The sequence below is a fragment of the Ambystoma mexicanum genome, chromosome 1q (assembly GCF_040938575.1).
Source record: "Ambystoma mexicanum isolate Mex_15411 chromosome 1q, UKY_AmexF1_1, whole genome shotgun sequence".
In the NCBI taxonomy this organism is placed as follows: domain Eukaryota; kingdom Metazoa; phylum Chordata; class Amphibia; order Caudata; family Ambystomatidae; genus Ambystoma; species Ambystoma mexicanum.
Window position 1 is genome coordinate 533,781,840 of NC_090922.1, and position 17,473 is coordinate 533,799,312.

Sequence of the window (17,473 nt, forward strand, 5' to 3'; positions counted from 1 at the left end):
ATTCAGGAAATTCATGCGTTTTACCTCTGTTTTTCAAATTCAATAGTGTTACCTTTTACATGATATGCTACGGGAATTCCGATGTTGTTACCTATTTGTTTTGAATGCTCTAGTTTTACCTTGAGGTATTTTTCCATCGGATATCATACACTAGGACCCAACAGCACATGTACAAGCAGTAAGTTGTCTTCGCCATCTGTGCCAGCAGCATGCCCCAGTAGCTGTCACAATGTGGCTTGAATAACATGCAAGTCTCTTCTGTAACTGGTGCCTCCCTGTGTAAGGGAAACTGTGAGAGGGGATGAAGCAGAAAACTGAACACCTTGGGGCATCCATCTTACATGGTAACTCTGTTGGGGAATATGCTGGTGGTATTGCGCTGGACCTGCACATCTTATGGTTGAGGAAGTACGGGGAAGATTTTGGGGAGCAGTGGGTCGCTGGCCTGGTACAGATTGCTGGCTGATAAGTCCTTGCCACCCTTCTAACCCCACTGTTTGGGCTGCCCAAGGCGAGATAGTCGCAGTCGAGGGTGGGGCAACTGCACCATCCTCCCTCATCCTGCAGGGAAGTAGTCCAACCACCTGTAAAGAATGTTACTATATCATCTTTCGTCTAGTCATCCTGCTTATGTTTGACCAATTAAGGATAAAGCAGGGCGGGTGCCAGAGCCGTTTCTTCCCCTGGTCAACCCTTGTTCCTCAGACTTTCAATTTGATCCATCAGCAGTCTTTTAACCCCCTAATGTTGGAGGCGTTCTGCCTTTCTGATGCCTCTTCATACCAATCCTTACTTTACTTTGTAATCTGTAATATTTGTCATTGTAACTCAAGATATGCGCCCAGATGCCTTCGGGCCAGGCGCGCTATACAAATAAAGAAATACAAATACAAGTTTTCCCTTGATTCTTATGTGCACTTTCAAATGATAACTTGTTGATGGCAGGAACTAGTTGTACCAATTTTCCTGCGCGCTGTCCCCATGCAAGCCGCTCCGCTACTTTCCAAGCGTTGATGCGGCCAACATGACACCTTGAAGTGTCCTCGTCTTGCCCCGCCCATTTATTTAGAAGTTGTCTCCTCAATTACAGAATTAACTGTAATAGGGCAGCAGTTGGCCCAGACTATAGTGAATGCAACTAAGTGCCGTACATGCTGTAAAAGAATGGCAAGCAAATTTGGAAAGTAGCCTACAACACAGTGGCCGGAGCTATCTATTGTCTCTCTATATATTAAACAGATAACAGCAGTGAGTGTACCGCCTAGGGAAGAACAGTAAAGGTACAAAGTTGTAAATTGAGTAGGCACAAAGGATAGGCGGTAACGCCGGTGCTAATAGCGCTGGCGTTATTAGCCCTATCGCCAAACCCACAGGCGCTATTAGGGCTGGATCACAGGTTTGGCGGAATGGGAAATCCTCATTCCCCACTGAGCCCATTTGGGAATTCCCCGTTCCCCATTGGGCTCAATGGGGAAATTTCGTGCTTTTACTGCCGGTGGATTTCCCGCTGGCGGTAAAAGCGCTGAAAAACTGCAAAATCTCGGCAGATTCCCCCCCAGCTCAGACATGGGGGGAAATCAGCCGAAGCCATGATTTGGTAGACCCTTAAATCTGGTTGTAACAGTGTTACCGCCGGGTTTAAAGGCTACCGCCAAACTCGTGATGAAGCCCAAAGACTTAAAATAGCCCATAACACAGTGTCTGGAGCTGTTTAATTGTCTGCCCATATGTTAAACAGGTAACAGCAGTGAGTGTACCGCCTAGGGAAGGACAGTAAAGGTGCAACATTGGGGATTGACTGGGCACAAAGGATAAAGACTTTAGCTCCTATCTGAGTTCATGCTGTGAACATGGCAGCCGCCAGCATGCCTCCTCCCCACCTTTCTTGTCTGAACCATGTACTCCACCCATCAGATGGGACAGATGGAAGAAATTGTTCGATACCTACATAGTTGCCATTGGGGGAGATAAATTTGCTCCGGCCAGGAAGGAAGCTGTTTTGCTGCACAATTTGGGAACGGAAGGACGCAGTGTCTTCGAGGGCCTGGTAGAGCCCACGGAGATGGGTCAAGGGGAGGAGGATCTGCTTTCTGTGGCAATCAGGAAGTTAAAGTTGCATTTTGAACCAAGGAAAAATGTCACTTTCGAGAGACACAAGTTTTTTTCAAGGGGCCAAGAACTTCATGAACCTGTAGAAATCTTTATTGCGGCACTTCGAACGCTCAGTCATTCGTGTGAATTTGGACATTTGGCGGAGTCACTCATTTGCGACCAATTGGTGTGCTGCACTAACAATAGCAGAATAGAGAGAAAAGCTGCTGTCAAAGGACCTACCCCTTGAGCAAGCAGTGGAGGTGGCTAGAGTTATGGAGGAGACGTCCAAATACATGGGTAGCATGAGGACAGACAAACAGATCAATGAAGTGGCAGCGATTCGGAACAACAAGAAGCCTAACTACACAAGAAATGTAAAATGTTTTAAGTGTGGCACTAATAGACACGTTTCATCTAATCCATTTCGTCCGGCACGTAATGCGAGTTGCCTCAAGTGCAAAAAGAAAGGGCATTTTGCCAGAGTTTGCAAGGAGAATTCTTCGGTGGAAAATATAGGGGCCAAAGTCAATGCTAGGTGTCCGGAACAGGAAGAAAATGTTGGAGAGTATCAACAGGTTAAACATGTTTTGGAAATTGGAGAATTGTCCAATGAGGAAAAGGGGTCGATTGATGTTTTCATGGTCAATGGTAGGGTAGTCGCCATGAAAGTGGACAGCTGTTCTCCATGGACAATAATGTCTAGGCAAACTTTTGAGAAGTGCGTGAATGGTGACATTAAACAATTGAAGCTTCCGGGTATAGAACCCTACACATATGGCAATGTCAAAATAGAATTGCTAGGGAAGTTTCCAGCCACCATAAAATTAAAAGGAAGAAGCTGTGAAGCTGATGTGTTTGTCACCAAAGAAGGATCTTCATTGTTAGGCTGGTCTGAACAGAAAAAGCTTGGCATAAGAATTCAGGCTAATGCCGAGAGCCCAGTTACTGTTGCTGAAGTGAGAGACCAGTGGGAAAGAGAGTTTTCTAATGTGTTCACAGAGGATCTGTGAAGATTGCAAGGTTACAAACATCGAATTAGACTAAAGAAGGGAGCTGTTCCTAAAGTAGACAAGGTTAGACTAGTCCCACAAAATCTCAAACAAAAGGTGAAGGAGGAGATCGAAGTATTAATTCAAAAGGGCATTATAGAGAGAATAGAGGGATCAGAGTGGTTGTCGCCAGTCGTTGTAGCTACTAAAACCAACAGAGACATAATATTTTGTGTTGACTTAAGAGACCTTAAGAATATTTTGGTGGATCGTCACCCTCTACCCATCATCAGTGAGGAATCGGCCACTTTCAGCAAAGCAAAATGTTTCTCAGTAATTGACTTAACCCAAGCATATCATCAAATCCCACTTTCGGAGGATTGTCAACACCTAACTTCTTTTGTCACCACTGAAGGAACATTCAAGTACTGCAGGATGCCGTTCGGATTGGCTTCAGCAGCCGCTGTTTTCAGAGGGTGATGGATATGGTGATGGAGGGTGTAAAGAATGTGATAATTTTCGAGTGAAGAGCATGACAGGCTGTTGAGAGTTGTGTTGACAAAGTTGGGGGAAGCTGGTTTTACAGTGAAAAGGAGTAAATGCAGATTATCTCTGGATAGTGTTGAATATTTAGGCCACGTGGTGTCCAAACAAGGTATTAAACGCAAGTCAATTCTAGTGGATGCCATTCAGAAAGCGCCATGCCCAGCGATAAAGATCAAGTCAGGTCTTTTTTAGGGTTGGTGGAATATTATCACAGGTTTGTGAGAGACTTTGACTGTATTTTGACGCCATTAAGGACTCTATTGAAGAAGGGAGTAATGTTCCAGTGGTCCACACAGTGTGAAGAGGCTTTTGGATTAATGAAACAAGGGATTGTACAAGCTCCCTCTATAGGGAAATTTGAAGCCAATGACAATATGGTGCTGGTGGTTGATGCCAGTACTTTAGGCGTGGGAGCTACATTACTGCAGTATGATGTTAACAAAGTAGAGAGGGTTATAGTGTTTGCCTCTAGAGCTCTCAGAGGGGCTGACGGGAGGTATTCTGTAATAGAATGAGAGGTGTTGGCCATGTTCTGGGCAGTTAACCATTTCAAATATTTTCTGTGGGGAAGGGAGTTCACAGTACGGTCAGATCACAAACCTTTAGTGCAGCTATTTAACAGTGGCAGGTGGGCTACAGGATCACCGAGAATAAGCAGATGAGGTCTCGGCCTTCAACTGTACAATTTAGCAGTTTTCTATTTGCCTGGGAAAAAGAATTTGGTGGCAGATTGTCTATCGAGACTACTAGTGGTTCAAGGTCAGACAGTCCAGGCACAGGATGAGGAGAAAGAGTATGTTGTTGCTGAATTGGTGAGCGTGGACCGAGAGGAGTGGTAACAAGCAGAGCTGGTGGATAAAGAGCTCTGTCTTACAGAGCAGTGGACGATTGAAGGGTGGCCTGATAAAGAGATGCTTGAGAAAAAATTTGAGATATGGTGGGAAATACGAGACGAGCTGAGTCTAGTGGGCGACAGGTTAAGGAGGGGGAGTTGCATATTACCCCCTGAGGGAGTGAGGAGAAGCTTGTTAGAGCTAGCACACTAAGGTCATCTGGGTGAAGGGGCTACTAAAGGGAGAGTGAGACATTGATACTGGTGGCCCAAAATAGACAGAATGGCGGAGGATCTTGTGAAACAGTGCAATGCTTGTCAACTGAGTGACAAAAACAAGCTTGTGCGGGAAGTACCTTCAATACCCAATTGTGTACCAGGTCAACCGTAGCAGAAGCTAGCAGTAGATATTCTGGGACCAGTGACTTGTTTACGGGATGAGTTTAAGTACATTTTTGTTCTAGTGGATTTCCATTCTAAATGGGTGGAGTGGGAAGTGGTAAGAGAAGTGATGGCAATAGAATTAGTGTGCTTTTTGGAAAGTGTGTTTCTTAGGGAAGGTTGCCCTGCTGAATTAGTTTCAGACAATGGTGTGCAATTTGTCTCTCATTTTATGAGAACATTTCTGGAGGACTTTGGCATCAAACATGTCAAGACCGCTCTGTATCACCCGAGAGCGAATGGGTTGGTCGAAAGAGTAAATAGATATATCAAAGGAGGGATTCAGCTTGCGATGCGCAATGGACAACCTTGGAGGGAGTTATTGAATCATATGATGTGAAGTTATCTGACCACCCCTCACTCCACTACAAATGTATCTCCCTTTGTCTCTCTTAAGGGAAGAGAGCCTGGAACCAAATTATTTCCTGGTTGGTTAGGTTTGGCAGGGACAGTGGCAGTGGACAGGGATGCCATTATCAGGTTTATTGACAGAAGTCAAACCAGGAACAATGAGTCATTTGACAGGAGGGAGTGTGCCAAGAGTAGAGTGTGGAATGTTGGGGATTGGGTGTGGGTAAAAAAAAAACAGGGCTACACAAAAGTGGGTGGACAGTAAATGTTTGGGTCCTAAGAGAATTGCCTCAGTGCGTGGGAGTGTTGTCATCATGGAGGGAGGAGAGGTCTGGTCACAGGGCAGGTTGGCTAAAGCTGGGAATTTTGGAGATGGAGTAGGTGAGAAAATGCAGAATGAGAGTGAGGAGCGTTTGACAAGAGAACAAAGGGAAAGTGATGATCCTGCAGCTATGCGCGTCCAATCAGACAACGATTGTGATTACAACAAGAGACTCACATGTAAACCTAACTGGTTGAAGGACTTTGTTCAGTGAGATTCTCTGTACTTTCTACTATATAGTTTTTGTTATACCTTTGTTGTTTCTCTAAATCTTTTTGTATCGTTTTTATTTTAAATGCATTTATGTGTTGTTCTCTCCCTTGCAATTGTCTACCTTTTGGGGTTCGTAGTGCATTGTTGTGTTTTCAATTATTTGTTATAAGGGGGAAGATATGTAGGGAACTCCCTGCATTCCAGTTGCACGAGCTGCGTGACTTGCTATGCGTGGCTCGTGGAACTGGACTGCGGGGTTCCAATGTGTAACGGTTGGCGGAGCTGAGCGGAGGTGGGCCCGCTTCAATTAAAACTTATACTTACGGTTACCTGCTTCCTCGTATCTTTTCAGACTACATCTCCCACAATGTCCGCTCTCCCAACCAGAAACCCCAAAACGAATCAGGGACATTAAATTATCCCTTCAAGGAGCAGGAGGCCATAGCAAAACCTTTGAAGTACCGGGTCGACCCTGAGAGAAACCAAAACACCCATAGAGACCCCCTTACCCACTTGCCTTCCCAACAGAAGCACAGCATGATGTCCTCTACACACGCAGCCTGTTCAGTGTTGTTTTAAAGCGGCCACCAGGATTCCTACAGAGTCAGCCCAACCTTCTAAGCCTCTATGTGAGTATCAGGAAGTGAGAGAGCCCAGCCAATCCTAACCCTCACACCCGTTAGGCTCACAGCTGCAGACAATCAGCCATAATTCCAATCCGGAGCAGGGGGCATGTTGCTCTGTAAGCCAAGCAGCCCAGTTCAGTTTGGTGGCTGACAGGAGCAGGTGGCTCTTGTTTGGAGAGGGGAGATTGCTGCAGGTCAGCCATGCCACAGATACTTTGGAGACTGGAGACAGGAGTGTGCTAGAGAGGAGAGCTGGGGAGAAGTGGCAGCAGGAGAGAAGAAGAGGTGAGACCTAGAGAAGATAAGAAAGTTGTCCAATCTGAAGGCGAGAGAAAGGAAGGAAAGGGGGAGGAAGTAAAAACAAGTGGCTTGTAATTCAGTAGCAGTAACAGAGGAAAGGAGGGAGGAAGCAAAACCAGGAGTGGCTTGGAAGTCAGTAGTAGAAATAGAGGACAAGCGGTTGGAGGCAAAACCAGTAGTGGATTGGCAGGAAGGAACAAGAGCAGGCAGACAGAAGGAGGAAATAAAACCTGGAGTGGAGTTGAAGTATGGAGTAATGTTAATATGCTGGAGGGAGGAAGTAATACCTAGAGTGGAGTGCTAGGTGATGACAAAAGGCTAAGGTGGTAGTAAGGAGACGATGAATCAGCAGGAGAAGGTGGTAGGAGAAAGCGAGGAGACTGAGGATGGTACATCTTCAGATGAGCAGAGTGAAGAAGGTCGAGGGGTGGTGAGTATTGGAAGAGAAAGAAGAAAGCCATAGGGAAAAGAGATTGTGAGTTTATTCCGATATTGAAAATAGAGGCAAGGAGCCAGAAGCAGACTGGTCATCTAGAAGTAGGAGATTCCACAGGGCCAGGTCAGGCCCTAGGCAGGTCTAACAGGGAGGCAGAGGTTCCAGCGGGCATCAGGGAGCATAGTGGTAGTTCAGTGAAGGGGTTGAAAGAACAAAGTCAGGATAGAAGGCTAGTACGGATTGGTCCTTTTTCCCCTCTTCTTGTTGACCCATATGCAATCTCCAAGCAACCCCGAGAGGTCCTGCAGAACATCAAGGATTAGTTTATTCTTGGGTTTCTGGACCCCATAAAGCCCACAACTAGGCTCAAAGGAGCAGAAGGAGGGTTTGAAACGTATTGGATATGGGAGTGAGGTAGCTACACTGAGACCTTGTAACAGTAGCTGAGGCTTGAAAGCTTGAACTCTCATTCTGACACTGGTAAATCCACTGCAAGAGACACTAGAGGAAGGAGGCAAAGTTATATGTTTATTTAAGTAGGCCCACCCCCTGTACTCAGTCCCTAATACATTTTTTTTAACTTTGAGCATATGGTCTTGACGTACATCTTGGTTCCAAATGTACAGTTTATGACACCATGTTTTATTTAGATTTAATTATTTTTACGTAATACTGATTGAGTCAGCACCCGCCATTTTACATTTACCCATCCATATACCTTTGTACACAAGAAAAACTCCACTTTTCTGTATCCATAAGGACGATACATGGGGTTCAAAGACTCCTCTAAGTGGCCATGAGGAGGAAAAAATAACACTCATGCTCACTTACCCAGATACAATATTGATGCCTCTGCATCTGATCCCGCGACAACTCAGCTGGATTTTTCAAAAGGACTTTTTACCTCTCTGATACAATGTCCAGGAAAAGGCGCTCTGCAAGCCGTCTTCAGAGCGTGACAAATTCAAGTCTCAGCGCCAGAATGGTCAAAGAAAAGGTACTCAAAGAATCATTTTAGGAAAGCAGCAAAGAAAGCAACAGAGCAACAGCTTTATATTTACCCTACTGGAACAATCCCACAGCAAACTACCCCAATCACCAATCTACCTTTTAACCAAATAAACAGAAGAACCTTCCAGAAATTAGATGCAATCGCCACCCTCCCATGTCCAATACATGCAGGGGGACAGGTAAGTCTGTCGTCACGGCAGATATCGTCTTCTTTATTTATTATATGTGTTTTTTTATAGCGCAAACCTAGGTCCGGTGCAACAGGATGCTATACAGATCATAGAAAAAAAAACATTGAAAGTGAGAATTTAACAAGTCATCAAGTAAACATTAGCAATAATTATCACAGCACAATCTACAGATGGGGTGTGCATAAGATAGCTGGAATCCAGGTGTTATTGGTAGAGACAGTTCTTCAGTTCTTTCCTAAATGGAAGGAGAGTGGAGCAGTCTGGATTGCCCCCAGGATGGAATACCAGAGGACAGGAGCGTAGCATAAGAATGTCTGTTTCCTAGTTTTCTCCTTGCAGGGAGCCAACCTAGGTTCCATTCTGGTCAAGGTCTTGTTGAGAGATGACTGTGTACCACCCATGGCTTTTAGTTTGGCCATCAGGTAGGCCGGCATACCGGCTTTGGTTGCAGTGTAGGTGAGGAATGTGGTTTTGAACCAGATCCTAGTCCTGTTGGGGAGCCAGCATAATTTGTGCCGGGGGGCAGCGGGTGATGTAGTCAAATTTCCTACAGCTAGTAATGAAGCGAGTCACGGCATGGTGGACCCTTCAAGAGTGGGCAGGTGAGCAGCCAGGAGCTCTTTGAGGAGGATGTTACCCCTTTGAGAGATCACTAGGGCCTGCATCACTGTTTGGAAGAACTGAGATGAGAGGAGGGGCTTGATCCTGCGCATATAGAGGGATCTGATACCAACACATTGGAGCCTTTTTCATGATGTGTTGTTGGAGAGCTAGATTGATGTACTCAATGTAGCCTAGGGATTTTGCTGAGTAGCTAAGGTCCAGCCACCTTTGAGTGGGTTCTTACTTAAAGGGGTGGCCCAGGAATACGAATTTGGTTTTGGTAGGATTAACCTTTAAGCAGGCATTTGCCATCCAAGTATGAATGGTAGCAAGGCATGAGCGAAAGTGAGCGATATCTTGTGGGTCCTTGACCTTTAGGTACAAGTGCGTATCATCTGCGTACTGGGGAATCACAATGTTGGGGTTGTCTTCGAGTGAGCACAGCAGTGCCATATAGAAGTTGAAGATGGCTGGGAAATGAATGGAACCTTGTGAATCACATGTCCCAGTTCATTGTGCACGGCTCCTGCCCGAAAGATGCTGCCATTTCCCATCCCACAGGTGCTAGTATTTTTCCATTGGCTTATGTACTAGTTCCCCATCTATCCTAGTTTACATCACGTGACACCGATTTCATCTCCTGCACACAAGGGCTGGCTCAATGGTTTTCATATTCCTATCAAACAATGTAAATGGTTCCAGCGAGAATGTTAAAAAAAACAAGGAAACACTATACAGTAACGAATCGAATTCATTGCAATACGTCTGTATCTATTAGCTGAAAAGTAAAGATGTTCTATGCACAGCAGTGCATCACAGAAGTTACCCAATTCAAGATTAGGACTGAATGAAAGAAAATAAACTTTATCTCCCCAAGGTCGATAATATACTATGCAGATGTTTCACATGGGGTACTTGCTGAAACTGTTACTATAGGATTGGGAGGCACCAGGGATTGAGCACTTTATTAAAAAAAAAAAGAAGAAAATGTAAACTAGTAATATTTTTATACCCAAAATTACTTTTTTTTACTTTCTGAAATTGCGAGACAGGAGTATGTCTCAAACAATATAAAGAATGCCCCTCAACAGTAGAGAGTTTTAAAGAGTGACATATTGGAGTGCTGCAAAGGAACAATTTCCAATTAACAAGTATAATGCTTTGATCATAATGTTTTTTGAATGGGATAAAAAAGTAAAATGCACACCTTATTAGTCTGAAAATCAGGAATTCCCCTCACATAGAGAGCCAGCTGAGATTAATGTCTATATGTACTTTTCCTGGTCCTTCACCCTACCCTTTCCCTTTAAAATCAAAGTCACACGTTACGTTTGAAAGTGTCTTTGAAATGTCTCCTCCACTTTGGACCACGTGAAGAAAGCACTGCTGGGCATCTCAAAGGTGTGCATGCATCGGCACATCACTTAAGTGCTTATGCTTGTAATTACTGTTAATGTGCCTCACTAAAATGCTAATGCCTGTAATCACTGTTAATGCACCAGTGCTTCAGCAAAAGATCACGAAGAGAGAGTCCAGCAGGCATAAATCTTCCGCCAGCCTCATTTGTTTGTACTCCATAGGATTCAGGGCATTTTCTTTAATGAGTGGATACTTCTTCATGAAGCAGCGGGGGGGGGGGCTGCTTGCTTCACAACGCTGCCATGTTTGATCTGGCTTGGCCCAGTCAAGACCCCCTAGAAGACAGCAAGGCCTGAGGACAGAGTACCCTTCTGTCACCCACCCCGCATCCGACGACCATGGGTACTGTTAGGTACAAGAAGGGTGACGTCAAGAAACACACAGAGAGCACAGGACGAGTAACAGGTGTCAGCACAGCAACTCAAATGGACATTCCAGGCCACCATCCAGGCACGATTGTGCTGTTTAAAAGTTAGCTCTGGCACATCAGCATGGCAGACAGGAGCCTGGGATGAGGAGAAGGAGCTTGATATTATTTAGGCGGTGAGAAAGCTCCACACAACATACATACCAACATGACCATTCCATTTGGTAGATATTAGTCCAGTCCTGGTTTTAACTTTGCATTGTGAAGCTTGTAGTACTGGCCCCATTATAAATCCATAACTACAAATCTCAGAATTCAAAGTTAAAACCAGGACAGGCCTACTATCTTCCGGATGGAATGGAGCATTTTGTCATGTATGGTACAATACCATTTATGCCAACATGCCCGACTCCAGTCTGGAGATAATGGGACAGTAAGATACCAATATCCAGGTTTTATGCAACTCTCCAGTAGCATGGTTAATAACCTCCAAGTGACAACCACTTCAATATTTCTTTAAACTCTATTTATTTCCAATTCTTAATGTGATTCAATTAATTTTCCACAATAACACTATTATAGGTGATAGATATATATAGATACACTGGGCTTGCCCTAGTTTTACCTTTGCAGTCTGGGTTTATAATCCTGGGTTTGTAATGGGGAAATTCGACCGGGATGTCTACAATGTTGGCATGTCTACAATAATGGCACCTGCAGGCAGGGTGCAGGAGAGCTTGTACTCTCGTTCTGGTCTCTCTCTCTGTGCTCCTGCTTGTGCTCATCGCAGTTCTTATCCCATGCATAGTGGGTTAGCTTAACAGGGATCGCTTTCGGCCCGGGTGACTTTGGCGGTCGCTCGCGGCGCCACATTAGTCGCCACCCGCCCCCGCTATGCCAGCTCGGGGGAGTCTTTCAAGGGCTCCCTTGAGCTGTCGTGGTGGGTGAAAGCGCTCTATTGAAAGCAAATGCACCCCGCTTTCGCCAGTAGCAACACGAGAGCGGGGTGCATTTCCCTTCAATAGGGCGCTGATGCTAAACCAGCAGGGGGCAGCCTTTGAAAGGTTGCCCCATGCTGGATTAGCATCGGCGCCCTATTGAGGTGATTGACTCCCTGATTCCAGCATGGGAGCGGTGGCGCCAATTTGATTTCCTCACCCTGGGTGCTGCCAGAGATAGGACGCGCCCTGTTGCTTAGTTAGGGCAGAGCACCAAGAAAAGGTAGGAGACACTGCGAGGGAGCGGTGCAGGTGCGGGAGTATACTCTGCCCTTAAACATCAGTGTGTAAGTGATGAGTCCCATTTCAGTGACATATGATATGATGGATCCTGTAATCAGAAGGTGGTTAGATATTTTAAAGACTTGCAGGCCGATTCATGGAATAAATGTGCGCCGAAAATCCCGGCGCAGAGGGGCCAATACGTGCGCTGCGCCTAAAATTAGCGCAAAGCGCAGGGAAACCAGCGCACGTCGATTCATGGAAGTCCCTGCGCAAGAAAAGCAGAGGACGTGCGCGGAAAAAGCGCGCGGCGCAGGCCGGCGCACAGGTCAACCAACGTCGTGCGCCACGGCCACTGCGCCATCACTCCGAGCGCAGCGCACAGCTCTAAAGTAGGCGGGACACAGGGCGGGACACTCGGAATGGGGAATAAAATGGGGCACAACACTCGGAATGGGGAAGAATGTGGGCGGCACGGGGAAAGTTCAGGAGGCAAGTGCGCGGAACGCCCACACGCTCGCATACAACACGTATTCATGGAATAGAATAGGGCAAAAAAGCGCACGCTCAAAGCAGCGCACAGGCACAAACAGGCACAAACACGACCGCCACAAGAAAGCAGGCGGTAGCGTCTCTGCGCCTGCAAGAAATGTGCGCTAAAAGGTGCGCCAACAAATAGCACCTATATACAGACATGATCAATGTCCAATACTGTGGCCCTCCAGGACAAATGACGTACAAAGGGGTACCCACAAACACAGACACGCGCAGAGAGAAAAAATAAACGTGTGCGTGCATACCGGGGTGCGCGGTAAGTTGCACACGCGATATGGCCGGGTACGTGGATTTCAGGGGTGCGCGGGAAGTTCCACACGCGATATGGCCGGCTACGTGGATTTCAGGGGTGCGCGGTAAGTTGCACACGCGATATGTCCGGCTACGTGGATTTCAGGGGTGCGCGGGAAGTTCCACACGCGATATGGCAGGGTACGTGGATTGCAGGGGTGCGCGGGAAGTTCCACACGCGATATGGCCGGCTACGTGGATTGCAGGGGTGCGCGGGAAGTTCCACACGCGATATGGCCGGCTACGTGGATTCCAGGGGTGCGCGGCAAGTTGCACACGCGAAATGGCCGGCTACGTGGATTCCAGGGGTGCGCGGGAAGTTGCACACGCGAAATGGCCGGCTACGTGGATTCCAGGGGTGCGCGGGAAGTTGCACACGCGATATGGCCGGGTACGTGGATTCCAGGGGTGCGCGGGAAGTTCCACACGCGATATGGCAGGGTACGTGGATTGCAGGGGTGCGCGGGAAGTTCCACACGCGAAATGGCCGGCTACGTGGATTTCAGGGGTGCGCGGGAAGTTCCACACGCGATATGGCCGGGTACGTGGATTGCAGGGGTGCGCGGGAAGTTTCACACGCGAAATGGCCGGCTACGTGGATTCCAGGGGTGCGCGGGAAGTTCCACACGCGATATGGCCGGGTACGTGGATTTCAGGGGTGCGCGGGAAGTTCCACACGCGATATGGCCGGCTACGTGGATTTCAGGGGTGCGCGGGAAGTTCCACACGCGATATGTCCGGCTACGTGGATTTCAGGGGTGCGCGGGAAGTTCCACACGCGATATGGCAGGGTACGTGGATTGCAGGGGTGCGCGGGAAGTTCCACACGCGATATGGCCGGCTACGTGGATTGCAGGGGTGCGCGGGAAGTTCCACACGCGATATGGCCGGCTACGTTGATTCCAGGGGTGCGCGGCAAGTTCCACACGCGAAATGGCCGGCTACGTGGATTCCAGGGGTGCGCGGGAAGTTGCACACGCGATATGGCCAGGTACGTGGATTCCAGGGGTGCGCGGGAAGTTCCACACGCGATATGGCAGGGTACGTGGATTGCAGGGGTGCGCGGGAAGTTCCACACGCGAAATGGCCGGCTACGTGGATTTCAGGGGTGCGCGGGAAGTTCCACACGCGATATGGCCGGGTACGTGGATTGCAGGGGTGCGCGGGAAGTTCCACACGCGAAATGGCCGGCTACGTGGATTTCAGGGGTGCGCGGGAAGTTCCACACGCGATATGGCCGGGTACGTGGATTGCAGGGGTGCGCGGGAAGTTGCACACGCGATATGGCCGGGTACGTGGATTTCAGGAGTGCGCGGGAAGTTCCACACGCGAATTGGCTGTGTGCTCCCAGGCATTACCTGTACACCCTCCACGGCCCCTGCAGGCAGCACACACCACAGGGAACTACCCTGCACACCTGCTCATGTCTCCCCCCACCCCCCATCCACCAGGGACACCCTCCACCAGGCCCCCACCCATGTCCAACCCATGTCTCCCACCACCCCCACCCCCCATCCACCAGGGGCACCCTCCACCAGGCCCCCACCCATGTCTCCCACCACCCCCACCCCCAGCACTGTGGGGAACCTGCCAGCAGGCCCCCACCCATGTCCAACCCATGTCTCCCACCACCCCCAACCCCCCATCCACCAGGGACACCCTCCACCAGGCCCCCACCCATGTCTCCCACCACCCCCACCCCCAGCACTGTGGGGAACCTGCCAGCAGGCCCCCACCCATGTCCAACCCATGTCTCCCACCACCCCCACCCCCCATCCACCAGGGGCACCCTCCACCAGGCCCCCACCCATGTCTCCCACCACCCCCACCCCCAGCACTGTGGGGAACCTGCCAGCAGGCCCCCACCCATGTCCAACCCATGTCTCCCACCACCCCCACCCCCCATCCACCAGGGGCACCCTCCACCAGGCCCCCACCCATGTCTCCCACCACCCCCACCCCCAGCACTGTGGGGAACCTGCCAGCAGGCCCCCACCCATGTCCAACCCATGTCTCCCACCACCCCCACCCCCCATCCACCAGGGGCACCCTCCACCAGGCCCCCACCCATGTCTCCCACCACCCCCGCCCCCAGCACTGTGGGGAACCTGCCAGCAGGCCCCCACCCATGTCCAACCCATGTCTCCCACCACCCCCAACCCCCCATCCACCAGGGACACCCTCCACCAGGCCCCCACCCATGTCCAACCCATGTCTCCCACCACCCCCACCCCCCATCCACCAGGGGCACCCTCCACCAGGCCCCCACCCATGTCTCCCACCACCCCCACCCCCAGCACTGTGGGGAACCTGCCAGCAGGCCCCCACCCATGTCCAACCCATGTCTCCCACCACCCCCACCCCCCATCCACCAGGGGCACCCTCCACCAGGCCCCCACCCATGTCTCCCACCACCCCCACCCCCAGCACTGTGGGGAACCTGCCAGCAGGCCCCCACCCATGTCCAACCCATGTCTCCCACCACCCCCAACCCCCCATCCACCAGGGACACCCTCCACCAGGCCCCCACCCATGTCCAACCCATGTCTCCCACCACCCCCACCCCCCATCCACCAGGGGCACCCTCCACCAGGCCCCCACCCATGTCTCCCACCACCCCCACCCCCAGCACTGTGGGGAACCTGCCAGCAGGCCCCCACCCATGTCCAACCCATGTCTCCCACCACCCCCACCCCCCATCCACCAGGGGCACCCTCCACCAGGCCCCCACCCATGTCTCCCACCACCCCCACCCCCAGCACTGAGGGGAACCTGCCAGCAGGCCCCCACCCATGTCCAACCCATGTCTCCCACCACCCCCACCCCCCATCCACCAGGGGCACCCTCCACCAGGCCCCCACCCATGTCTCCCACCACCCCCAGCACTGTGGGGAACCTGCCAGCAGGCCCCCACCCATGTCCAACCCATGTCTCCCACCACCTCCAACCCCCCATCCACCAGGGACACCCTCCACCAGGCCCCCACCCATGTCTCCCACCACCCCCACCCCCAGCACTGTGGGGAACCTGCCAGCAGGCCCCCACCCATGTCCCCCTGGCCCCAGGTCCTGACAATACACAATAATGGCAGTAATGGCCAGCATACCCAGCACAAACACCCAGGCAAGGATTGCATGCACCCACATAGTGAATGCAATCACATGACACAACCCCAAAGGCAAGTATGCAAAAGAACACATGTCCGTCACACACACATACACAATGGGTGCAAGTGAATGTCAAAACCCATATCATGACATGTAAGAAACCAAAGAAAAAATGACACAAGTGTAAGATAATATAAAAATGTATTAAAAACAAAAAATAATTAAACTAATACAACTATCTGGCAAAGTAAATAAAAGGTCCATGTCCGAGAACAAAAATGATAAATCAAAAAACAAAGGATAGAAAAATCAATAGATTTTGTCCAAAGCAAACACATGTAGCATGAAATCAAAGAAAAACCATTACGACATGGTGTAAACAATATGAAATTCAAAAAATGTATCTCCCAAAAAATAACAATATATACACGAATGTTCAAGGGTCCATGAGCCCAACACCACTAATGAAACCTAATACTAACTAATTAAAAAAATATGTACAAAAAAGTGGCCATTGTCCAAGCGGTCCAAATTAATAAAAAGAAATAAAGGAAACCTAGCACTAACTAACTAAAAAACTATATACAAAGGCAGCGGGCTAGTCCTGCGGCTCACTTGGTGATGCTGGCCAGGGCATCCTCGAACTCCATGTCAATGTCCTGGAGGCGGGACTCAGTCCTGGCCCCGAGGTCTCGCAGGGACAACCCCATGTGCTCACCAAATTCCCTGCGAGCCTCCTCGAGGCACTCAGCCCGCCTCAATGCCTGACGCATGGAGATCTCCGCCCTGGCCATGGCGAGCCGCTCCTCTTCCGCCCGCTGCCGCTCCGCACCTATCCGCTGGCCAAACTCCTCCCACACGGAACACACCGCCATGCCAGGGTTGCCCTGCCCTCCGGCCGATGCCTGCCCCTCTGATCTTGATGGCCCTGAGCCATGATGCCTCCCACGTCAAGCCCGCTGCTGCCTCCGACGCCACTGCCTCTGCCAGCACGACGGCATCCAGGCTGATGGTAACCACCGACGCCGTCGTGCACGTGCCCTGCCCGATGATGCCGGCACATCTTCCATCTGCTGGGGTCCACTTGCTGTGTTGTCCACCCCTGCTGGACCTCCGACTCCCAACTGCGGCAGGGATGGGATCCCCACCGAGCTGGCTGCATTGGTCGGGGCAGGTCCACAGGGGGCCATGGTGGCATCTGGGCCGGAAGACGGCAAGGAGAACGACCGGTGGATAGCCTGCACAGAGGAGGAGAGGGCCGTCAGATTGGCCAACACATGCAGGAACCCCCCGAACATGGCCGATCCCAATTGGGCCACGTCGGCACGGTGCACTTCGTGATGACGTGCGTGCTCCTCCCGGGAAGCACGCACGGCATCACGAATCACAGCCGTGCGCATCGCGACCCCAATCAGGACCTGCTCCACGCGGCCAGGGGTTCCCACGGCCGCAGGTGGAGGGGAGTCAGTTGACATGGACATCCCCTCTACCTGCGGACGGGCCTGGGACGGGGCATCCCTGCTGGTGCATGGTGGTGCACTCACAGGGTCAGGGACAGC